The 24,824-nt window shown below is 49.6% G+C and overlaps 1 pseudogene; it reads left to right on the top strand.

Moving 5' to 3' along the window:
* The window catches only part of LOC128412239 (zinc finger protein 850-like), a 104,280-nt pseudogene extending 91,301 nt beyond the window's left edge, over positions 1 to 12,979 (top strand).
* The last annotated feature ends 11,845 nt before the right edge of the window (positions 12,980 to 24,824 follow it).

Below are 24,824 nucleotides of genomic sequence, written 5' to 3'. Positions count from 1 at the left end.
CTTTTGTGTGGAGTAATAACATAAAATTATATAGCAACGGAAAGATAATTTAGTGAAGAAAGTAATGCAATGACTTTTATGAAGGAGTATTTATCGGAAAAGCAGTCATAAAGTGAATACGTGAAACCTTTGGTAACCATTGGTAACCTTTAGCTTTAATTATGGCCTTACATCGCCTTTCCATGAAGTTTTTAGTTCTGCAGCTCTAATAATGTGAAACCAAGACTGAATTTTTGCCTCTATTAATTGGGCCTTATTGCTGGGTTGCCTTTGATTAACAAGTTTCTTTAGTCGGCCCCATAGATTGCCGATTGGGTTAAAGTTTGAGCTATTCCCAGGACATTCCAGCAGTGAAATATCATTATCTTGAATGCACCTTTTCACACAGCAGCAACACAACATAGAGCTCAATCCTGTTGAAAATATATACCGTATTTTTCGCTCGATAACACGCACCTGACCATAACACGCACATAGTTTTTAGAGGAGGAAAACAAGAAAAAAAAATTCTGAATGAAACAGTGGATGTATCATTTTTGTGCTTCATGCTGCGGCCACAGACATGTGATTTGACGGTGAGTTTGGGGTAGCCCAATGCAAAGATCCTGAGGATCCATGTGGATCCGTGCTTTGTAACCACGTTTTTGCACCATTGCAGCCCCAGGCAACAGTGGGTGCGTGATTTTTTTGGTGCAGGCTGTAGCCATGGACATGCTGTGTGATCTGACGGTGAATTTGGGGTGACCCAATGCAAAGATCCTGAGGATCCATGTGGATCCATGCTTTGTAACCACATTTTTGTACCATTGCAGCCCCAGGCAACAGTGGGTGCATGATTTTTTTGGTGCAGGCTGTAGCCATGGACATGCTATGTGATCTGATGGTGAATTTGGGGTGACCCAATGCAAAGATCCTGAGGATCCATGTGGATCCATGCTTTGTAACCACGTTTTTGTACCATTGCAGCCCCAGGCAACAGTGGGTGCGTGATTTTTTTGGTGCAGGCTGTAGCCATGGACATGCTATGTGATCTGATGGTGAATTTGGGGTGACCCAATGCAAAGATCCTGAGGATCCATGTGGATCCATGCTTTGTAACCACGTTTTTGTACCATTGCAGCCCCAGGCAACAGTGGGTGCGTGATTTTTTTGGTGCAGGCTGTAGCCATGGACATGCTATGTGATCTGATGGTGAATTTGGGGTGACCCAATGCAAAGATCCTGAGGATCCATGTGGATCCGTGCTTTGTAACCACATTTTTGTACCATTGCAGCCCCAGGCAACAGTGGGTGCGTGATTTTTTTGGTGCAGGCTGTAGCCATGGACATGCTATGTGATCTGATGGTGAATTTGGGGTGACCCAATGCAAAGATCCTGAGGATCCATGTGGATCCATGCTTTGTAACCACGTTTTTGTACCATTGCAGCCCCAGGCAACAGTGGGTGCGTGATTTTTTTGGTGCAGGCTGTAGCCATGGACATGCTATGTGATCTGATGGTGAATTTGGGGTGACCCAATGCAAAGATCCTGAGGATCCATGTGGATCCATGCTTTGTAACCACGTTTTTGTACCATTGCAGCCCCAGGCAACAGTGGGTGCGTGATTTTTTTGGTGCAGGCTGTAGCCATGGACATGCTATGTGATCTGATGGTGAATTTGGGGTGACCCAATGCAAAGATCCTGAGGATCCATGTGGATCCATGCTTTGTAACCATGTTTTTGCACCATTGCAGCCCTGTTTTTGCATCAGATCATTGCTATGTGATCTGATGGTGAATTTGGGGTGACTCAATGCAAAGATCCTGAGGATCCATGTGGATCCGTGATTGGAACCACGTTTTAAGTAGGGAGGGAAGGAAAAACATAGAAGCGACAAGGAGAGGGGTGTGCAGAGAAGCAGCTGGCTAAGAATGCAGGAGAGGGGTTTTACTGGAGGGAGGAAAGGAAGGCAAATGTCCCCCCCCCACAAGCCAACCAGCTCTCTCTCTCCCCCCCCCAACCTGCATGTTGCCTTCGAGTCCCAGACGCACGGAGAGGAATTAGAAGGAAGGACCTCTGCTTTCCACTCTGCTTGCCTGGAGGGGAGGGGTTTTCTCTGCTCTTTGTTCCGTTTGAGCAAACACAGTAAGGAAACAGAAGCGGGTGGGCAGTAAGACCCTGAGGCAGAATGCAGGAAAGCAGCAGCTTCCTCCTTTCCTCCCTTCTCCGGACGATTTGATATTTGCCTGATTTTTGCCTTCACTCGCGCTTGTCAGCTCCAGGGACCACACGTTCGCTCAATAACACGCACAGACATTTCCCCTTACTTTTTAGGAGAAAAAATCTGCGTGTAATAGAGGGGAAAATACGGTAAATGCCCCGGTATCTGGGAAAAGATCACTGCGGAACACTTCAGTTTGGGCTAAAGTATTTCGTTTTATGTATTTTGGGGCATTTACATTCCCATTAATGACGCAAATTCTGCCCACACCTTTTGCTGCCATACAACCCCAGATCATCACACTATCTGGGTGTTTCACGGTCGGTGTAATGCAAGTAGGATGTAAATGTTCTCTGATTCTTCTCCTCACGTATTTCATGCCATCACTACCAAGCAAGGAGATTTGGGTCTCATCCCTCCAAATAACACTGTCCCATTGCTCCACTGTCCAGTTAACATGGGTTTCATCTTTTCAACCTTTGTTTGAGAGATAACAATGGCTTTTTCCTTAGAACTCTAACATTTAGACCAGTCCTTGCACTCAACTTCACATTACATGGCTCCATGTCATCTTGTATACACCAGATGATTTTCTTCCGTCATATAGGCACAGTCTCTCCACTCGTCCATCATCACTTGCCTTTGTACACCTTTCCCTGCCTTAACAAGTCTGATTTTGTAGTGCCTGAGTCTCCTTATACCTCTTCCAAAATATAGAAATGCCAGCTTTGGTTATGTTTTCCCCAATCTCTCTTCTAATTTCTTCATAACTGTAGCCTTGTTCACTTAATAGTACAATCTTACATCGCTTTCTGGGTGACCAGTCAACGTTTTGTGCTATTTCTATAATTTTATTATGTTTTACAACGTAAGCAAATTGTGCTTCATTTTTCTGGTTATTTGGCTATAATGTTTGATAGAATATGGTATATGTCAGAGGCTCAGGAGCAGAAGCACAGGGGAGAGAGCAAATAGAGAGCGGAGGAGAGGAATCCAAGGGGAGCGTAGGGGAATATGACAGTGACCCGAGAGGTTCCATGAGCTTCTCCAGCGAATCAGAAGATTCCCAGAAGGGGGCGCCTATGGTAAGGGCAAGGGGGGTCCCAGGGGGGACGCACCAAAAGCAAGGGGCCAGCGGGGACTCCCAAGGGAGCAGCGGAGGATCAGGACCAGCTCCCCCACCAGAGCGCAGTGGGGGGGAAGAGTCACATGAGTCAGGACCAGCCTCTCCTCCAGCGGGGAGAGAAGATGAGTCAAGGATGACCACGCCCCCATCGGAAAGTGGGGAAACGGAGGGAAGGTCAGGCCCAGCTAGCCTCCCTGAAGGAGGGAGCAGTGACAGCAGTGTAACGGTCAGAAGGAAAGTGGGAGGCTGCGCGCGCGCGCCAAGTTCAAATGTGCAGGAGCACGGGACAGCAGAAAACCCGGATTGGGAGCCAGGTCCTAAAGCCCGAAGGAGGGAGGGGGAAGAGTCAGGGGACTCAGCGTCAGAGGAGTCTAGGAAGGGTGAGACCCCGACTAGCAGGCGGACCCAGAGAAGGAAGGAACAGAGGAAGAGGTGGAGTAAGGCTAGAATCTTAAACTGGTGTCAGGGGGGAGGAGATTCAGATGGAGCTTCGGCAGTCTGAGGTTACAGACGTAGTGTTGCACGCTGCTCGTGTGGAAGTGAAACTGAACTTCAATAAAGACTTTTATACTAAAGAACGAAGCAGCGTTGGTCTTGTGTGAGCTGGGACCTTGGGCAGCGCTGACAGTAAGCTCCATCTCTCAAAAGTATTCAACCCTCGCAGCGTGAGTTGGCGCAGTGAGGGGCAAAAACTTGGTGTTTTGCAAGCTCACGAAGATAGGCAAAGATGACTACAGAGGAGAAGGTGACACAACTGCAGGATGCAGTCTCAGCGCTTTACGCAGAATTGGCCGCATCAAAGAAAAAGGAAGAAGAAACAGCTGCGCTCTGCCGGGATCTGCAAGCCAGGTGGGACCGTTGGGGCAAGGAGGGGCAGCCAGGAGCCAAGCCGGAGGGAGTTGGCCTCGGGAAACGGGGGGGCAGCATAGTAGCCCACTTCGACGGGAACCTGCAGCAGTATCCTAACTTCAGAGCAGACATAGTTTTCGCGCTCAATTTGCTTCGGAAAGACTTTAGAGATGAGGAGGAGAAAGTGGGCTTCATAATCACTCATCTGCATGGGGAAGCTAAGTCGTGGCTGCGGACCTTATTGCGTGAAAATGATCCCGCCCTCAAAGATTCAAGCGCTTTTATTGAAGCTATGGACGCTTGCTTTAAATCAACGGTAGATGTGGATGTGGCCAGAAGGGAAATGCATGGGCTGAGGCAGGGGAAAGCAACGGTGCGACAATATCACTCCCGCTTTTTTGGGTTAGTAAATGTGCTGGGCTGGCAGAAGGACTCCGCTGCCGTCAGGGATCTGTTCTGGGAGGGGCTGAATGGAGCCGTGAAAGATGAGCTGGCAAGGGGAGAGAGGCCCAAAAGCACCACAGAAGTAGTCCAAAGGGCGCTCGCAATAGGGGTGCGCTTGGAAGACCGCCCTTGGAGCAGGGAGGAGCGACGTAGGGCAAACACGCTAGCCAGAACAACTCCCTTCCTACCCAGAGAGACAGAGCGCGCTCAATCCACGCCTCCGCTGGGGAGGGGAGAAGAGCCGATGGAGATAGGTGGTGCCAGGGCTCAGACAGCAAGCAGAGCCCAAACACCAGGAGCAGTCAAGGCGAAGGCTCCTAGAGGGAGCAGGAAGTGTTACATCTGCGACAGTGCACTGCACATGGCCAAAGAGTGTCCCCAGAGGATCCAGAAGCACACTGCAGCCTCAGCAACTGTAAAAGGAGCAATTCAGCAGGGGGAACAGCTGCAGGGAAACGACGAAGCCTGGTTGGAAACAACAGCACTGGGGGTCAACCAGACGAGTCAGTGAAGCAGCCCCCAGAGATTTTGCAGCCCACAGACCCCCTCCCACCCAAACCAGTGGTGCAACTCACCGCATCGCTCCAGCTGCCCAATGGGCTCACCCTGGAGGTCCCTATTACCATTGACTCTGGTAGCAATGCAGACTTTGTAGGAGTGGACTTCGTCAAGCAGCATCGCATAGCACTCCTGCCAGCCACGATGCCCCTAAATGTCGTCACGGTAGATGGCAGGAAGATACTGGGAGGAGAGGTGGTACAGCAAACACCGCCTCTGGTGATGCAAATTGGGAACCACCGCGAAGTCATCAGCTTCAACGTCACCCACCTGTCGGACACGCCCATAGTGTTGGGCATGAGTTGGCTGGATAGGCACAGCCCGGCATTAGCATGGTACCAGCGGCAATTGACCTTCTGCTCTTCCTACTGCGCAGAACACTGCATCCAGACCTGCCAGGAAGAAGAGGGGCAAGAGGATGAACCGCAGCTACACCTAGGCATGGTACAAGCGGTACCCAACAAGTACAAGGCCTTTTTGGAGGTCTTCTGCGAGAAGGAAGCGGACAAGCTGCCTCCCCACAGGCCCTACGACTGCAAGATTGACCTCCTGCCAGGGGCGACGCTGCCGACTGGAAGACTGTACTCCATGTCTGAAGACGAAATGCAAGAACTCAGGGAGTTCATAGATCGCAACTTGAAGCGGGGATTCATCCGGGAATCCAAAGCAGTGGGGGGCAGTCCCGTGTTTTTCGTGAAGAAGAAGGACACGCCCGAACGGAGGCTCATAGTGGATTATCGGATCATCAATTCCAGGACAAAGCCCACGGCATTCCCCATGCCCACGATTGACGACCTGCTCGCGACGGTGAGGAAGGGACGGATCTTCACCAAGTTGGATCTACGAGGGGCGTACAACCTTATACGCATGCAGGAGGGCGATGAGTGGAAGACAGCCATGTTTACGCCTTTAGGCACCTATGAATACCGAGTCATGCCGTTTGGTCTGCAAAATGGCTCCCATTGTTTCCAAGCTTTCATGCACCACGTGTTAGCGGGACTCCTCTACAAGAAGTGCGTCTGCTTCTTAGATGACATCCTGATCTTCTCGGAATCGCAGGAGGCGCACGAGGAGGACGTCAAGGAGGTCCTGCAGAGACTACGGGAGCACAGACTTTACGCCAAGCTGGAGAAGTGCCAGTTCGACATGACGGAGGTGGATTTCCTGGGCTACAAGCTGTCCGACAAGGGACTCGCCATGGACAGCACCAAGGTCCGCTCGGTGTTGGACTGGAAGAGCCCGCGCAATCGGAAGGAGGTCCAGAAGTTCGTCGGTTTCGCCAACTTTTATCGCAAGTTCATCAAGGGGTTCGCGAAGGAGACGGCGGCCATCACGGACACCCTCAGCTCCAAGAAGAAGTTCACCTGGACGGACCAGGCGGAGCAGTCCTTTCGGAGGCTCAAGCGTCTCTTCGCGTCCGAAGAACAGCTGCTACACGTAAACCCCAGCAAACCGATAAGGGTTGAAACGGACGCCTCGGACAGAGCGGTGGGGGCGGTCCTGTTGCAGCAAGATCCGCAAGGGGACTGGAGACCGTGCGCATTCTACTCCAGGAAGCTCAGCAAGTCGGAGCAGAACTACACCATCTGGGACAGGGAGTTGCTGGCCATTCATGCAGCCTTCAAGGCGTGGCGGCACTTCCTGGTCGGAGCCAGACACACAGTGCAGGTCCGCACGGACCATAAGAACCTGGAGTACTGGCGCACGGCGAGGTTCCTGAACCAGAGACACATCCGCTGGGCGGAGTTCTTTGCGGATTTCGATTTCCAGATAGAATACATCCCGGGAGACAACAACGTCATGGCGGATGCACTATCCAGGAAGCCACAGTATCTCGAGGAAGCGGCACCGGCAGCGGCCAAACACATTTTCGCACCAAAAGCGTGGGCGTGCGCTTCAGCCGCCGTGGACCTGGACGCAGTGCGTCGCGCGCTGCAGGCGGATTCGTTTGCACAATCCAAGATTAGGAGGTGCGAAACGGCACAGCGAAGGACGACGAGTTCCAGATACGCGACGGACTACTCCTCCGCAAAGGGGCTCTCTACGTACCGGGAGACGACCTTCGCGCGAGAGTCCTGCAGCAGCTACACGACGCGCCCAGCGCTGGGCACTTCGGCAAGGACAAGACGGCGGAATTAGTCACCAGGGACTTTTGGTGGCCCAAGGTGAGGGGAGAAGTCGCGGATTACGTTTCCAGGTGTGACACCTGCCAAAGGGCCAAACCAGTACACAGGAAGCCGGCGGGTCTGCTGGAACCGCTGCAGACGCCGCTCGAACCGTGGGAGAAAGTGGCCCTGGACTTTGTTACAGATCTGCCCAGCTCGCGAGGCAAAACAGCGGTACTCGTGGTCGTAGACCTGTTCACCAAGATGGCGCACTTCATTCCGTGCGCGAAGGTGGCCACAGCGGAACAGACGGCCAAGCTGTTCATAGACCACGTGTTCAAAGCTCACGGCTTGCCGCAGTCCATCCTGTCCGACCGGGGCTGCCAATTCATCTCGAGTTTCTGGCAGAAGCTGCTGGGCATCCTGAACGTCAAGATCAACTTAGCGTCGGCACGACACCCGCAGACCAACGGACAAGCGGAGAGGGTCAACGCCATCATGCAGCAGTACCTGCGATGCTACGCTAATCAACAGCCCTCGACCTGGGTGGACTACCTACCGCTGGCCGAGTTTGCCTACAACAACACAAAGCACGGGTCTACAGGGGTGACACCGTTCTTCGCCAACAATGGGCGCCATCCCAGAACCTTCCCGGGGTTAGAAACCGAGGGGGAGGGGGAGCCACGGGGGGCAGAGCATTTAGCCGCAGAGTTACAGGAGGTCCATGAGCAACTTCGAAGGCACTTGGAACTCGCGAAACACGCCTACAAGATGCAGGCAGACAGGCACAGGAGGGTCGGGGAAGACATCCAGGTGGGGGACTGGGTCTGGTTAGCAGCCCAGGCAGTGCCGGCCAGAACGCTAGCTAAGAAGAAGCTCGGGCACAAGCAGCTGGGACATTACCAGGTCGCGGCACAAATCAATCCAGTGGCCTTCCGGTTGACATTCCCGGAGGGCTCCAGAATGCACCCAGTCTTTCACAGGTCAGTGCTCACACCCTACAAGGCACCTCACAGGTTTTAGGCGCCAGGGAACGCACCAGCCCCACGTAGCACATCGCCAACAGGGGAGGGATCACAGAGGGTGACGCCACTCAACGAGGTCACGGAGATTTTGGACTCGAGATGGGGGGAAGAGGGAGTTGAATATCTCCTCGCCAGGGAGGGTACCCCGGCCAGCGCCAACGAGTGGGTGCCGTGCTATGCCGTGGAGGAGCATTACCTCAAAGACGAGTTCCATTCGATCTTCCCACACAGACCCATGCCGGCGGAGTATTTCGACGACTGGCTTTTCACACCCACACTGTCAGCCAGCACGTTCCAGGGTTTCTCATCAGATGAGGAGCCGACGCCAGGAACGAGCTCCCCGGAGGGGTCGCTCTCGGGGTTTGTCACAGACCGCTCCTATTGGTGGGACACTCAACCAGAAGTGGGGTGGAGCAGGGAACTGCTGAGGGGGCCCTTACACACAGCCTCACCCGAGGGACCGGGTGGAGAGGAGGACATGGACGTGTTGGGGGAGGATCCTGGATTTGAACACGACAGCAGAGAAATGGAAGCAGAGGAAGTCGACGTCGACGAACCCATCGTGGGCGGGCCTGATCCCGCTGGCCGGTTGCACACCAGGGGGAGAGAACGGCATCCAGCACTCACACCCCCAGCACTGGAGCACCCGGAACCCACACCCGAAGAGGGGGAGGGGGGAAGGGGGGGCTTCGAGGGGGGGATGGATGTCAGAGGCTCAGGAGCAGAAGCACAGGGGAGAGAGCAAATAGAGAGCGGAGGAGAGGAATCCGAGGGGAGTGTAGGGGAATATGACAGTGACCCGAGAGATTCCATGAGCTTCTCCAGCGAATCAGAAGATTCCCAGAAGGGGCGCCTATGGTAAGGGCAAGGGGGGTCCCAGGGGGGACGCACCAAAAGCAAGGGGCCAGCGGGGACTCCCAAGGGAGCAGCGGAGGATCAGGACCAGCTCCCCCACCAGAGCGCAGTGGGGGGAAGAGTCACATGAGTCAGGACCAGCCTCTCCTCCAGCGGGGAGAGAAGATGAGTCAGGGATGACCACGCCCCCATCGGAAAGTGGGGAAATGGAGGGAAGTTCAGGTCCAGCTAGCCTCCCCGAAGGAGGGAGCAGTGACACAAGTGTAACGGTCAGAAGGAAAGTGGGAGGCTGCGCGCGCGCGCCAAGTTCAAATGTGCAGGAGCACGAGACAGCAGAAAACCCGGATTGGGAGCCAGGTCCTAAAGCCCGAAGGAGGGAGGGGGAAGAGTCAGGGGACTCAGCGTCAGAGGAGTCTAGGAAGGGTGAGACCCCGACTAGCAGGCGGACCCAGAGAAGGAAGGAACAGAGGAAGAGGTGGAGTAAGGCTAGAATCTTAAACTGGTGTCAGGGGGGAGGAGATTCAGATAGAGCTTCGGCGTTGCACGCTGCGCGTGTGGAAGTGAAACTGAACTTCAATAAAGACTTTTATACTAAAGAACGAAGCAGCGTTGGTCTTGTGTGAGCTGGGACCTTGGGCAGCGCTGACAGTATAATTAAACAAAATTTGTTGAATTGCATTCTTGATAAAATTATCTTTCCATTTATATATAATTTTATATTATTACTCCAAAAGAAGCGTTGTTTCGAGCCATCAAACCTCTGAAATACACTTTTCTCCAAAAGGCTTCTGCAATTTTGACCACTACTGTATATCAAACAAAGCAACATTCAACGACACATCAGAATCTCATAATAAATATGTTGGTTAATGACAAACAACACATGTAATGAACACACACCCAACTCCCTTCAGTTCTTCTCCATTTGTTCCTGAGGCTCTAATCCCTTTTTTTCGCCATTGCAGGTTGTGATGAAATGGAAATTGAGAACAAAGGTGACCACGATAAATTCCCCAGAGAGGAGAAGCCACGTAAAAATTTGGAGTGTGGAGAAAGCTGCAGTCAGAGCTCCCATTCCACTTCCCATCAACAAAATGTCATTGGAAAGAAACTCTATCAGTGCATGGAATGTGGAAAGAGCTTCCGTCAGAGCTCCCATCTCAATTCCCATCAAAGAATTCATGCAGGGGAGAAACCCTATAAGTGTGTGGAATGTGGAAAGAGCTTCTGTCAGAGCTCCCATCTCAATTCCCATCAAAGAATTCATACAGGTGAGAAACCCTATCAGTGTGTGGAATGTGGAAAGAGCTTCTGTCAGAGCTCCCATCTCAATTCCCATCAAAGAATTCATACAGGTGAGAAACCCTATAAGTGTATGGAATGTGGAAAGAGCTTCACTGATAGCTCCTCTCTCAATTCCCATCAAAGAATTCATACAGGGGAGAAACCCTATCAGTGTGTGGAATGTGGAAAGAGCTTCAGGAAGAGCTCCCATCTCACCTCCCATCAAAGAATTCATACAGGGGACAAACCCTATCAGTGTGTGGAATGTGGAAAGAGCTTCAGGAAGAGCTCCTCTCTCACTTCCCATCAAAGAATTCATACAGGGGAGAAACCCTATCAGTGTGTGGAATGTGGAAAGAGCTTCACTGATAGTTCCTCTCTCATTTCCCATAAAAGAATTCATACAGGGGAGAAACCCTATCAGTGTGTGGAATGTGGAAAGAGCTTCAGTCAGAGCTCCTCTCTCACTTCCCATCAAAGAATTCATACAGGGGACAAACCCTATCAGTGTGTGGAATGTGGAAAGAGCTTCAGTCAGAGTGCCAATCACACTAAGCATCAGAGAATTCATACAGGGGAGAAACCCTATCAGTGTGTGGAATGTGGAAAGAGCTTCAGTCAGAGTGCCAATCTTACTTCCCATCAGAGAATTCATACAGGGGCGAAACCCTATCAGTATGTGGAATGTGGAAAGAGCTTCAGTCAGATCTCCTCTCTCACTTCCCATCAAATAATTCATACAGGGGAGAAACCATATCAGTGTGTGGAATGTGGAAAGAACTTCAGGAAGAGTTCCAATCTCACTAAGCATCAAAGAATTCATACAGGGGAGAAACCCTATCAGTGTGTGGAATGTGGAAAGAGCTTCAGGAAGAGCTCCTCTCTCACTTCCCATCAAAGAATTCATACAGGGGAGAAACCCTATCAGTGTGTGGAATGTGGAAAGAGCTTCACTGATAGTTCCTCTCTCATTTCCCATAAAAGAATTCATACAGGGGAGAAACCCTATCAGTGTGTGGAATGTGGAAAGAGCTTCAGTCAGAGCTCCTCTCTCACTTCCCATCAAAGAATTCATACAGGGGACAAACCCTATCAGTGTGTGGAATGTGGAAAGAGCTTCAGTCAGAGTGCCAATCACACTAAGCATCAGAGAATTCATACAGGGGAGAAACCCTATCAGTGTGTGGAATGTGGAAAGAGCTTCAGTCAGAGTGCCAATCTTACTTCCCATCAGAGAATTCATACAGGGGCGAAACCCTATCAGTATGTGGAATGTGGAAAGAGCTTCAGTCAGATCTCCTCTCTCACTTCCCATCAAATAATTCATACAGGGGAGAAACCATATCAGTGTGTGGAATGTGGAAAGAACTTCAGGAAGAGTTCCAATCTCACTAAGCATCAAAGAATTCATACAGGGGAGAAACCCTATCAGTGTGTGGAATGTGGAAAGAGCTTCAGGAATAGCTCCTCTCTCACTTCCCATCAAAGAATTCATACAGGGGAGAAACCCTATCAGTGTGTGGAATGTGGAAAGAGCTTCAGGAATAGCTCCTCTCTCACTTCCCATCAAAGAATTCATACAGGGGAGAAACCCTATCAGTGTGTGGAATGTGGAAAGAGCTTCAGGAAGAGCTCCTCTCTCACTTCCCATCAAAGAATTCATACAGGGGAGAAACCCTATCAGTGTGTGGAATGTGGAAAGAGCTTCAGGAATAGCTCCTCTCTCACTTCCCATCAAAGAATTCATACAGGGGAGAAACCCTATCAGTGTGTGGAATGTGGAAAGAGCTTCAGTCAGAGCTCCTCTCTCACTTCCCATCAAAGAATTCATACAGGGGACAAACCCTATCAGTGTGTGGAATGTGGAAAGAGCTTCAGTCAGAGCTCCTCTCTCACTTCCCATCAAAGAATTCATACAGGGGACAAACCCTATCAGTGTGTGGAATGTGGAAAGAGCTTCAGTCAGAGCTCCCATCTCACTTCCCATCAAAGAATACATAGAGGGGCGAAACCCTACCAGTGTGTGGAATGTGGAAAGAGCTTCAATGATAGCTCTTCTCTCACCTCCCATCAAAGAATTCATACAGGGGAGAAACCACATCTGTGTGGAATGTGGAAAGAGCTTCAGTCACAGCCATAGTCTCACTTCCCATCAAAGAATTCACTCAGGAGAGAAACCCTATCAGTGTATGGACTGTGGAAAGAGCTTCAGGAAGAGCTCCTCTCTCACTTCCCATCAAAGAATTCATACAGGGGAGAAACCCTACCAGTGTGTGGAATGTGGAAAGAACTTCAATCAGAAATACAGTCTCAATTCCCATAAAATAATCCATACAAAGGTCGGAAAAAACATTATACAGCTTTTGGAGCCTGGCAAATCTGCATCTTTATAACCAGGCCTTTAGCTGATTGACATCTACTGCCTTTTTAACATGTGGGTTTTTTGTGTTTTTATGTTGTAACATTCCTGAGACCTGTGGGTGTAGGGAATAGGTGCCAACTATTAAAGGCCTGGGGGTCTTTCCCCCCCCCAATAAAATATTTGAGGAGAACTTCCAGTTGGCCGCCTGATTTATGGCGGACAGAAGCTCTTTCAGCTGAAAGAACCCCGGCACTTGGGGTGATTGTGAGAGCATCGCGGAACCCCGAAAAATACCTCAGTTTGAGCATTCTGAGAACCTGGTGTTCCGGCGGGTACCCTTAGCAATTCCCCTGCTCCCCAGTAAGCGCTAGTAAGAGCTCCGAGACCGAGCGGGATTGGAGACAGTACTGTGGAATCGACTCGCTTCCTTCATTGGAGGTAGGTGATTAGCTGTGGGAGGAGCTTATCAGAGCTTGCAGGGCAGCAGCTGAAGAAAAAGGGTTTTCTTGTGTGAGTTTCTTGTGGCTGATTAGCTGCTATCTCTGTGCAAAGGTCAGAGGGGGCAGGGCTTCTGTTGAGGTAGGTGATTAGCTGTGGGAGGAGCTTATCAGAGCTTGCAGTTTGATCCATCTTTTAGATTTAGGGGAGCTAGTCTCAAACGTTTGTTGGGGGAGACCTAGGTTTTTTGGGGGGAATTTATTTGTCCTGTCTTCACGCTTTTTATGATGGAGGACCGCTGTAGTCACCCCCAATGACACGTTCTCAAGATGGAGGGTGAGGGAACAGCTGCAGTCGCCTGTGGTTCCTGCGCAATGTTTGCCATCTTGACAAAGGTTGCAGGCAGCTTTACCTGCAGCAATTGCATGTTGATTGCCCTCTTAAAAGACAAAGTCCAGCAACAGGAGGAACGTGTAGCTACGCTCCAAAGAATTAGAGAGCTGGAGCTCTTCTTGGAAGCAACAGAGCACACCGTCTCCACCAAGGAGGAGACAGGGGACTCCCCTGAGAAGGAGGCTAGTTCACCAACACAGGAGCCAGATATATGGAGAAACGTGACTCAAAGAAGTAGGAGGCCCAGGGTTCGCTCTGATTGTTTAGAAATACGCAATTGCTTTGAGGTCCTTTTCCCTAGCATGGAAGACGAAGAGCAGACTCCATTTGAGGATCTCTCCCTCATTACAGTCGATCAGGTATATGAAGACGAACAGCAAAGGCAGTCCTCAGGGAATGTCCAGGTGACCTTGGAATGGACAGCTCACGGAAGAACCCCGACCAGACCTAAGAGGAGGCGTGTAGTGGTGATAGGGGATTCCCTACTGAGGGGAACAGAAGCAGTGATCTGTGGGCCTGACAAGATGTCTCGGGAAGTGTGCTGTCTCCCCGGGGCTAAGATCCAAGATGTAACTCAACGACTGCAAGGAATCATAAAACCCACTGACAAATACCCCTTCCTCTTGGTTCATGTGGGAACCAATGAACTGCAAGCAATAGCCTCCAGAAGATCAAAAGAGACTATGAGGCTCTGGGCAGGAAATTGAAGCAATTAAATGCACAAATTGTCATCTCATCTGTCCTCCCAGTTGAACGACGTGGCCCAGGGAGAGAGGGGAAAATAGTGGAAGTGAACAACTGGCTTCGCAAATGGTGTAAACAGGAACGGTTTGGATTCTTAGATCACGGAATGCAGTTTCTTGAAGATGGACTTCTGGCAAGCGATGGGCTGCACCTCACAACGGTTGGGAGGAATGTTTTTGCCAAAAATCTCAGAAACCTCATCAGGAGGGCTTTAAACTGACTAATGTGGGGGAGGGAGACAGTGCTCCTGAAGGTAGGAGTCTATCAATTGATGAAGATGATCATCCAAATGTCATAGACCAAATGGAGCAAACAGCACGCAGACCTAGTGGTGGGAGGAAAAAATCCTTAAATAAGAGACACGGGGGAATGATTAATGGACTTCAATGTCTGTACACTAATGCGCAAAGCATGGGAAATAAACAAGATGAGCTTGAGCTCTTGGTACAGCAAACTAAATATGACATAATAGGAATCACTGAAACCTGGTGGGATAAGTCCCACGATTGGAATGTAATAATGGAGGGATGCAATCTATTTCAGAGAAACAGACCAGACAAGAAAGGAGGAGGAGTGGCATTATATGTCAGGGATGTGTATACCTGTGAAGAGATCCAAGATTTAGAACCTCAAAGCCAAAGTGAGAGCATTTGGGTCAAAATTAAGGGAGAGAAGAATAACAGTGACCTCATTGTGGGAGTTTACTATAGATCCCCAAGCCAAACGGAGGACATAGATGATGCCTTCCTGGAACAGATGGCCAAGCATGCAAAAGGAAGGGAGATAGTAGTAATGGGGGACTTCAGTTACCCGGATATTTGTTGGATGTCAAACTCAGCCAAGAGCATAAGGTCAAACAGATTCCTCACTGGCCTTGCAGACAACTTCATTGTCCAGAAAGTGGGAGAAGCAATAAGAGGAACAGCCATTTTAGATCTGGTCCTAACCAATGTTGATGACCTGGTTAGTGGGGTAGAAGTGGAAGGAACATTAGGCGCGAGTGATCATGCTCTTCTGAAGTTTACTATACAGCGGAAAGGAGCAGCCAAGCATACTAGGACTCAATTTCTTGACTTTAAGAAAGCCGACTTCATAAAACTTAGGGAAGTGCTGGGTGAGATCCCATGGACAGTGATACTAAAAGGAAAGGGAGTTCATGATGGCTGGGAGTTTGTTAAGAGGGAGATAGTAAAAGCACAACTTCAGGCAATACCAATGAGACGGAAACATGGAAGGTGCCTAAAGAAGCCAGGGTGGCTATCTAAAGAACTTTTAACTGAGTTAAGATTAAAAAAGGATGTGTACAAAAAATGGAAAAGGGGGTAAACCACCAAAGAGGAATTCAAACAAATAGCCAGCACGTGTAGACACAAAGTCAGAAAAGCTAAAGCACAGAATGAACTCAGGCTTGCTAGAGAGGTTAAAAGCAACAAAAAAGGCTTTTATGGGTATGTTCGTAGCAAAAGGAAGAACAAAGAAACAGTGGGGTCACTCAGAGGAGAAGATGGTGAAATGCAAACAGGGGACACAGAAAGGGCTGAACTCCTCAATGCCTTCTTTGCCTCGGTCTTCTCCGATAAAGAAAACAATGCCCGACCTGAAGAATTTGGAGCAAAGGATTCAGCAGAGGAAACACAGCCCAGAATAACTAAGGAGATAGTACAAGAATACTTGGCTAGTCTAGATGTATTCAAGTCTCCAGGGCCAGATGAACTGCATCCAAGAGTATTAAGAGAACTGGCAGATGTGATTTCAGAACCACTGGCAGTCATCTTTGAGAATTCCTGGAGAACAGGCGAAGTCCTGGCAGACTGGAGGAGGGCAAATGTTGTCCCTATTTTCAAAAAGGGGAAAAGAGAGGACCCAAATAATTACCACCCAGTCAGTCTGACATCAATACCAGGGAAGATTCTGGAGCAGATCATTAAGCAAACAGTCTGTGAGCACCTAGAAAGGAATGCTGTGATCACCAATAGTCAGCATGGATTTCTGAAAAATAAGTCATGTCAGACTAACCTGATCTCGTTTTTTGACAGAATTACAAGCCTGGTAGATGAAGGGAACGCAGTGGATGTAGCCTACCTTGATTTCAGCAAGGCATTTGACAAGCTGCCCCATGATATTCTTGTAAAGAAGCTGGTAAAATGCAGTCTTGACTATGCTACCACTCAGTGGATTTGTAACTGGCTGACTGACCGAACCCAAAGGGTGCTCATCAATGGTTTCTCTTCATCCTGGAGAAGAGTGACTAGTGGGGTGCCACAGGGTTCTGTCTTGGGCCCGGTCTTATTCAACATCTTTATCAACGACTTAGATGATGGACTCAAGGGCATCCTGATCAAATTTGCAGATGACACCAAACTGGGAGGGGTGGCTAACACCCCAGAGGACAGGATCACACTTCAAAACGACCTTGACAGATTAGAGAACTGGGCCAAAACAAACAAGATGAATTTTAACAGGGAGAAATGTAAAGTATTGCACTTGGGCAAAAAAAATGAGAGGCACAAATACAAGATGGGTGACACCTGGCTTGAGAGCAGTACATGTGAAAAGGATCTAGGAGTCTTGGTTGACCACAAGCTTGACATGAGCCAACAGTGTGACGCGGCAGCTAAAAAAGCCAATGCAATTCTGGGCTGCATCAATAGGAGTATAGCATCTAGATCAAGGGAAGTAATAGTGCCACTGTATTCTGCTCTCGTCAGACCTCACCTGGAGTACTGTGTCCAGTTCTGGGCACCACAGTTCAAGAAGGACACTGACAAACTGGAACGTGTCCAGAGGAGGGCAACCAAAATGGTCAAAGGCCTGGAAACGATGCCTTATGAGGAACGGCTAAGGGAGCTGGGCATGTTTAGCCTGGAGAAGAGGAGGTTAAGGGGTGATATGATAGCCATGTTCAAATATATAAAAGGATGTCACATAGAGGAGGGAGAAAGGTTGTTTTCTGCTGCTCCAGAGAAGCGGACACGGAGCAATGGATCCAAACTACAAGAAAGAAGATTCCACCTAAACATTAGGAAGAACTTCCTGACAGTAAGAGCTGTTCGACAGTGGAATTTGCTGCCAAGGAGTGTGGTGGAGTCTCCTTCTTTGGAGGTCTTTAAGCAAAGGCTTGACAACCATATGTCAGGAGTGCTCTGATGGTGTTTCCTGCTTGGCAGGGGGTTGGACTCGATGGCCCTTGTGGTCTCTTCCAACTCTATGATTCTATGATTCATTGCGCGAAGCTCCAAAGTCCGGTGATCGTGAGCGACCAATTTCTCGGACTAAATTAAGATTGGAAAACTGTGAGTAAAAAGGATTTGCATTTGGACATTAAATTGGACTGGAAGGGATTTAAACACAGAGGTCGATCCCTTTCTGCTGAAGAAAAAGTGAAAGCAGTTACCGCTGGCCGAAGCTGTAACTTTAAAAGACTTGCTAAAAACTTTCAAGGAAATATTCCAAGCCCCTCTTTCTGCAGGGGGAAGGGGGGAGGATTTGACTGAATTGGGACCCTGCATGAGATAGATTTGACAGAGAATAGACTCTTGCTTTCTGGAAGCAGACCTCCCAGTGAGGAAAGGCTAGACTCCATTATTACGTCACAAAGGAAGAGGATACTTTCAACTTTTGTTTTCCTCTTTGGGGATTACACAGTAACTGCAGCTGTCTGAACTCGCTGAAACATTGTACAGCGTATCTTTTACACTCCTGGAATTGGTTACAAGAGTTCAAATCAATTTTGGATGGTTTTCAAGAAGAGTAAAAAGAATAAGACTTTGAAAGGGGGGAGCTGCTGAGCGGCCTGTTGCCGTCTGTGTACTAAAAACCTGTGGACTGAGTCTAGGTGAGCGGACCTTGAAACTGTGGAATAGTTATGGCTAATGGTGTAGATAAGCCTGAGAAAAGCAAACCTAAAGATAGAAGAGGCTCTAAAGCACTAACTTTTGAAGAGTTGGTGATGCAAATGTTGACTGAAATAAAAACAGATGTAAGAGGAACCCAGCAGAGCCTACAGGAGCTTAAACAAGAATTTGTAGATTTGAAAAAAGAAATTCAAGAAGTCAAGACAGACGTTACAGGTCACAAGACAAGATTGTCGGAATTGGAAAGTCCCTGAGAGTCCCTGATGTGGAGAGGACCCAACAGGAAGCGCTTAAGGCAATTGCTTTTTTGCCTGGAAGAATCTGGGACCGGAAAGAGGAGGAGACACAAGAAGATTGGAAGAAATTTAAAGAATATTTAGCTAAATATTGTTATATATGATAATGAGAAGTCACTTGGAAGTAACAAATAGGCTTAGGACTAAAATATGAACGTGTTGTAAAATATGAAGGATTAGAATACTAATAAAAGAGACGAGGATAGTAAATAGGAGATAATTTTATTAGAAATATGATTTTGGAGAACTGTAACAAGGTGATACAATGAAATTCAGTTGGGGGGGACTCGATGAAGTCACTTAACAATGTAAGGTAAATTGGGTTTTGAAAGTAATAATTGTTTCTATGTTTTTCTTTTGTATTATAATGTGTTTTCTTGTGTTGTATGTTGTGTTGTGTAATGTCATTTCTTCTTAGAAATTTGGAAAAGCAATAAAAAAAATTTGAAAAAAAAATTTGAGGAGGCCACCCCCCAGGTTTTGTTTTTTTAAAAAAATGCAACCTTTTATTCTTCCACAACTTGCCATACAATTTTTCTTTCAATTTGCCCTCTTAAAAAATTAAAAAATAAATGCACAAAGGTCATTAGAAAAACAAAATACAAGAAAATACAAACGTGGACAGGTCCCATCTTTATGGGACAAACGCAAAAGTTGCTTTGAAGGAGGCTTTCCCAAACTTGGGTCCCCAACAGTTCTCGGACTACAGTTTCCATCATCCCTCCCCATTGGTCCTGCTAGCTAGGGATGATGGGAGTTGTAGTCCAAAAACAGCTAGAGACGCAAGTTTGCTTTAAAGGGAAAGTAGGCTGGCCCTGTGACACCCTCAGTTGGCTAATTGGAATTTATAGATCGCAAAATTGAAGTTTGATCGGCACTTCTACCTCTAGAGAGCTTCTAGGTGTTTTCTGCACCACCTAGAGTACCCACAGAATTGTGGCTTCTACTGGCAACACACATAGGGGAGCAAATGAAAGACAAACAGAAGGGGCAGGAAAAAACATGGAAAGGGCCATACCAAATGGACACAGGTAGAGGAGATGAAATGCCAGAAGTGTTCTCCGGGGCAAGGGGAGCTGCTGGGAAATTGAACTACTGGCTCAAAAGATTACTTTTTTAAAAAGTTGCTGCCATTATAGGCATTGCCATTCAAATGGCATGCATGCATCATGTGATTGATTGTGCAAGGCGGGCCTTACCTGGCCCCCCACCAATATTTTATTCGAGTTGGCACCACTGGGTCGGGTGGTTTCCCAATTAAAAAAATACAGTGGTACCTCGCAAGACGAAATTAATTAGTTCCGCGAGTTTTTTCTTCTTGCGAGTTGTCTTGCGAAGCACGGTTTCCCATAGGAATGCATTGAAAATCAATCAATGCGTTCCTATGGAAACCGCCTTCAGACCAGGTCCGGGGACAGTCTGTCCCCCGACCTCTTCTGAAGGCTGGGGGGAGGGACAAGGGCTTTTCTTCCCACCGCCAGCCTTCAGAAGGCTGTTCTGAAGGCTGGCGGTGGGAAGAAAAGCCCTTCTCCCCACCTCCCACCCCGCAAGCTCCGGGGACAGGAGGGCTTTCCTCCCGACCGCCAGCATTTTAAAAGCCCCCAGGACAGCGGAGACTTCTTCGCTGTCCCGGGCGATCTTAAAATGCTGGCGGGTGGCAGCAAAGCCTTCGCTGCCGACCCCCAGCATTTTAAAAGCCCCCGGGACAGCGGAGACCGCCCGGGACAGCGGAGAAGTCTCCGCTGTCCTGGGGGCTTTTAAAATGCTGGCGGTCGGCAGCAAAGCCCTCCTGTCCCCGGAGCTTGCGGGGCGGGAGGTGGGGAGAAGGGCTTTTCTTCCCACCGCCAGCCTTCAGAACAGCCTTCTGAAGGCTGGCGGTGGGAAGAAAAGCCCTTGTCCCTCCCCCGCAGCCTTCAGAAGAGGTCAGGGGACAGACTGTCCCCGGACCTGGTCTGAAGGCGGTTTCCATAGGAACGCATTGATTGATTTTCAATGCATTCCTATGGGAAACCGTGCTTCGCAAGACAAAAAACTCGCAAGAAGAAAAAACTCGCGGAACGAATTAATTTCGTCTTGCGAGGTACCACTGTGTGTGTGTGTATATGTGTGTGTGTATATATATATATATATATATATATATATATATATATATACACACACACACACACACACACACACACACATAATGTATTGTAAGGATATTAATAAAGCTGGGGGGGAGGAAAGCGTGAGGTAAGGGGGAGGTGGTGCCAGAATTTGGCATCGTACAGGGTAGCACCACCATTTGAGATGCCACGATCCGCCATTGCTCTGACCTCTAGGGTGTGTCCTTTTCTTACCCAGCACCCCAATCTTTGTGCAACAAGAAACTCCAGGGGTGCTTCTCCTTACCCGGGGTTTAGTTTTCTGGGAACAAAGGTTAGCAGAGACTGTGGAGTCTTCAGGATACCTGGTTTTATGTGCACATATATACAACCTGAGCATAGGATGGAGGGGCTCTTAGCACCCCCCCTTACAGATCTTGCTTCTGCATTAGGTTTCCCATAAAGCCCCAAGCCCAGCTTTGGAGTCTGGCACAGAGCAGGAAAGAATTTCAAGAAGGACAAATCTAAGGTTCTGCACACGGAGATCAGATTCTATCCAATTCAGATTTCTTTGTGGGGCAGGTATAGGACCATGAACACTCATCCCAATTTCTTAAAAGTCTTCCCACCACACTTTTCAATGCATTTACCCTTCATTTTCCAAACTGCAAAAAGGCCAGATTATTATTAGTTTTTAAGTGGATTTCACAGTTGGGGATGTTTAGCCTGGAGAAGGGGAGATGGAGAAATGACTTGAGAGCCGTCTTCAAATACCCAAAGGGCTCCCACATGGAAGATGCAAGAAGCTTGCACCCGCTCCTGCTCTGGAGACAAGGACCCAAATGACTTGCGAAAAAGGAGATTCCAACTAAAGAACAGTCGTGCATCCATAATGCTATGGAAAGGGTGAATGTCTTCTAGACTTCTCTGGTGTCACCAGAAGAGGAAGCCGTTTTTTTCAGTTAGGTCTGTTCTCAACTGCAGAGGATGAGTAGCCTTGGAAGCCTCTTGGGGAGATGGAAGTGATGAAAGGACTGAATCCATGAGGGAGAGCTACTTGCTCTGAGATGGGGGAACCTTTGGGCAAAGGCCAACAGAGAAGGGATGCTGTTGGCCGCTAGTTTCCGCTCTTCCCCATTGTCACAGAGGGCGTAACATCAGAGGTCCTGTGGGAGGAAAGAGCATCTCAGAGTCAGGAGCCAGCCTGGGCCAAAGAGGCCCCCACTGCCCCCACCACGGAGTCCCTGGCATCCCTTTACCATCTCTGATGCCATCAGGACACTTACGTTAAGCAGGAGAAGGAGGTGTGGAGCGTTGGGGGTCTCTGTCAGAGCAGATGATGGAAGTGCCACTTCAATTCCTGTGCGAGCCAGCAGGTCCACGAAGGGGAAGGAGGGAAAGAGAGAAGAGATTTTGAGTCCTGAGTGCAGTTGTGGAAGTGTGTGAAGAGGAAGAAGAAAGAGCCATGTCAAGAGAAGTCAAGACCACTGACAAGCCTTCCTGTTCACCTCCTGTTCTTCTTTCAGGAGTGCCTCAAACCTCCTGCGGACTATTGCACTGCAGAGGTCGGAGGAGAAGTTTGGATTATGGGGCACTCGTAAAAACGCCCCAGGCGCCCCAGGATGTCCTGGAAGAGAGAAGAGGAGGAAAGTCAGATCCTTCCGGGGGCATCAGGAGGGCACCTCTGCCATCCCCTGTCAGCTCCCTCCTGGGGTCCCTCACACAACCAGAATGGACTCTGCAGTGCGATTCTTGGGCAGCTGGATGGTCCAAAGGCCCCTCAGTGCTGCTGCCCCAAAGGAAAAGTAAAGAGGACTAAGGACAGACCTCCCTGTCCTCTCATTCTTTCCCTCTAGTTGGCCTGGAAAGTTGTGTGGAGAATTGTGAGGCCCATCTCTGAAGTGGAGACACCCTCCCCCCGCCCCCCAGCAGGCTCTGGAAGTGCCGCTTCAGTTCCTGCGGGAAAAGAGAGAAGAGAGGTTGAGTGCTGGGTTAAATCTTGCAAGGGTGTGAGAAGAAGAAAGAGCCTGCGAAGGGAAGTCAAGGCAGAGGAGATACTTCTCTGTCCTCCACCTTCTCAGCCCCTTTCAGCACTGCCTCAAACATCCTGTGCAGAATAGCACAGCGCATATCGGAGCTGAACTTTGGCCTCATGATGCTGCAGAGATGAAGGGGAGAGGGTTAGATGCTGCCTCCTCTGAGTCTCCCTTGCCCCCTTCTCCCTCCTGCCTGCTCTTCCTCACCCAGAGCTCCCCCTGGAGTTCTGCCCCCACCCACCCCCACAGCCCTGTCCATCCCCCCCAAAAAAACCTCACCTCAGCTGGAGGAGGGCCTCCAAGGCCAGGGCCAGGCTCAGGGATTGATCCCTGAAGCACTCCAAGTGCCCCAAGATGTCCTGGAAGAGAGCAGAGGAGGAAAGTCAGCTCTTTCCGGGGGGCAGCCAAAGGACTGCACCCTGAGATGCCCCCTAGCCCTTCGGTGTCCAAACTTGCTCATCTATCACCACGGGCTCCTCCGGGACTTGCAGCAGGGCCACCCTGTTCCTCCGCTGGCAGCTGAACAGGGCCCTGAACCACCTGAACCTAGAAGAGAGGAGCAGGGGGGGGGAGCGACTCAGGAGCCCCAATGGGTGGGGTGTGTTTGTATCTGTGCGGGGGGCCGAGAGAGGAAGGTGGTGGAGTCTTCCTCGGAACCAGAGAGACCCCCATGAAGGGGGAGAAGGCTGATGGCGTTGGGCAGCTGGAAAGATGCTAGATGGAGCCAGGGAGAGGGGTAGTGGTTGGAGGGCTGGACTAGGAGGACCGGGGAGAGCAGGGTTCGGATCCCCACTCAGCCATGGAGCTCCCTGTTGAACCTTGGGCCAGCCAGGCCTACTTTGCAGGGCTGCTGGGAAGATAAAAATTGGTGGCAGGGAGAACCATGAAGGCCACTTTGAGCTCCTGGGAGGAAAGTGGGCTAGGGATGTCCTAATAAAAGCAGGGAAGAAATGGGGAAGGCATGGAAAGAGTGTGGAGGAGCTGAGCTCTCTGGAGAAGACGGGCTGGGTCAATTTCCAGAGAGCCAAGTCTGTGCAGGGGACCCCAGGACTCACCCCCCCCCCCCAGGAGACCAAGACCAAGGGAAAGAATCCTACTTACTCTTAGGATATAGTTCCCTTCCACCTTAAATGGTCAGGCATGATTGTTGTGTGTCACATGCCTGTTTACTTCCTGCTCACTAGGAGTTTCCATTTTGTATATAGCTTTTGTTCCGGCTCTTTTCCTGGACACGAATCCAAGCAGTCATGTTTTTCCTTTGTTCTGATCTACGTTGAATAAAGCTGTAAATATGCTCTCCTGTCTGAATCTTCCGTTGTGGAGACTGCTGAAAAGGGTGTGCACGAGTCTTGGAATGTGTCTGAGGCTTGTGTCGCTAATTGACTGATGCTGTTCAACGGGAGACCGGGAGATCGTCCGGAGACAACGTGGAGGCCTGCCTGATTCCTTCGTCTCCCTGGCAGTATCCCAACCCTTACAGCCTGTCCATTTTGTCCAGGAAGAAATCCCACCTTCCTCTCTAAACTAGCTGTCTAAAATGCCCATCCAAGCCTAACTCTGACCCCAGCCCCAGCCCTAAGCCTAACCCTAACTACCCCTCTGTGTACAAAATAAACATATACAAAATGTGCACAAAATAAAATAAAAAATTTAAAAATAAAGAACAATAAGATAAAAGTGTTAAAACAAAAAACTAAAAGAATAAATCAAATAAAAGTATTAAATGAAATGGGAAGCAAAATAAGAAACTGGAAGAAGAACAATAAACCGAACTCCTTCCCCAATCTCCGCCAACCGCCACCAACTCCTCTCTCCTCCACTCGCCTCACGCCTAACCCACAATGGCCGCCTGCAAGTCGGTGGCTTTCTAGGGAGAAGCAAGAGATGTCACAAAGGAGGGCGGGTCCTTGTCACCGTGGCAACCCCCCCACCTGGCCCCTCCCGAGAGGTGATGCTCCACCTTCAGAACTCGGGGGCCCCTGCTGTTCCGCCTGCCCCTGGGCTGCATCTTCCTTTCACACCTTCTTCCTGCAGCCCCATTCCCAAAGGGAGGCCAGCCCCACATCCTCCCAGGCAGGCCAGGGGTCTCCATAGTGCAGGATTGGACCATGTGCTTTGCATGCAGGTCTTCCGTCCTGGGCGGCATCTAAGGGGGGGCTGGGAATGTC

Source organism: Podarcis raffonei, chromosome 4 (genome assembly GCF_027172205.1).
Source record: "Podarcis raffonei isolate rPodRaf1 chromosome 4, rPodRaf1.pri, whole genome shotgun sequence".
In the NCBI taxonomy this organism is placed as follows: Eukaryota; Metazoa; Chordata; class Lepidosauria; order Squamata; family Lacertidae; genus Podarcis; species Podarcis raffonei.
Note: the sequence above shows the minus strand (reverse complement) of the source record. Positions and strands in the feature narration are given on the sequence as shown.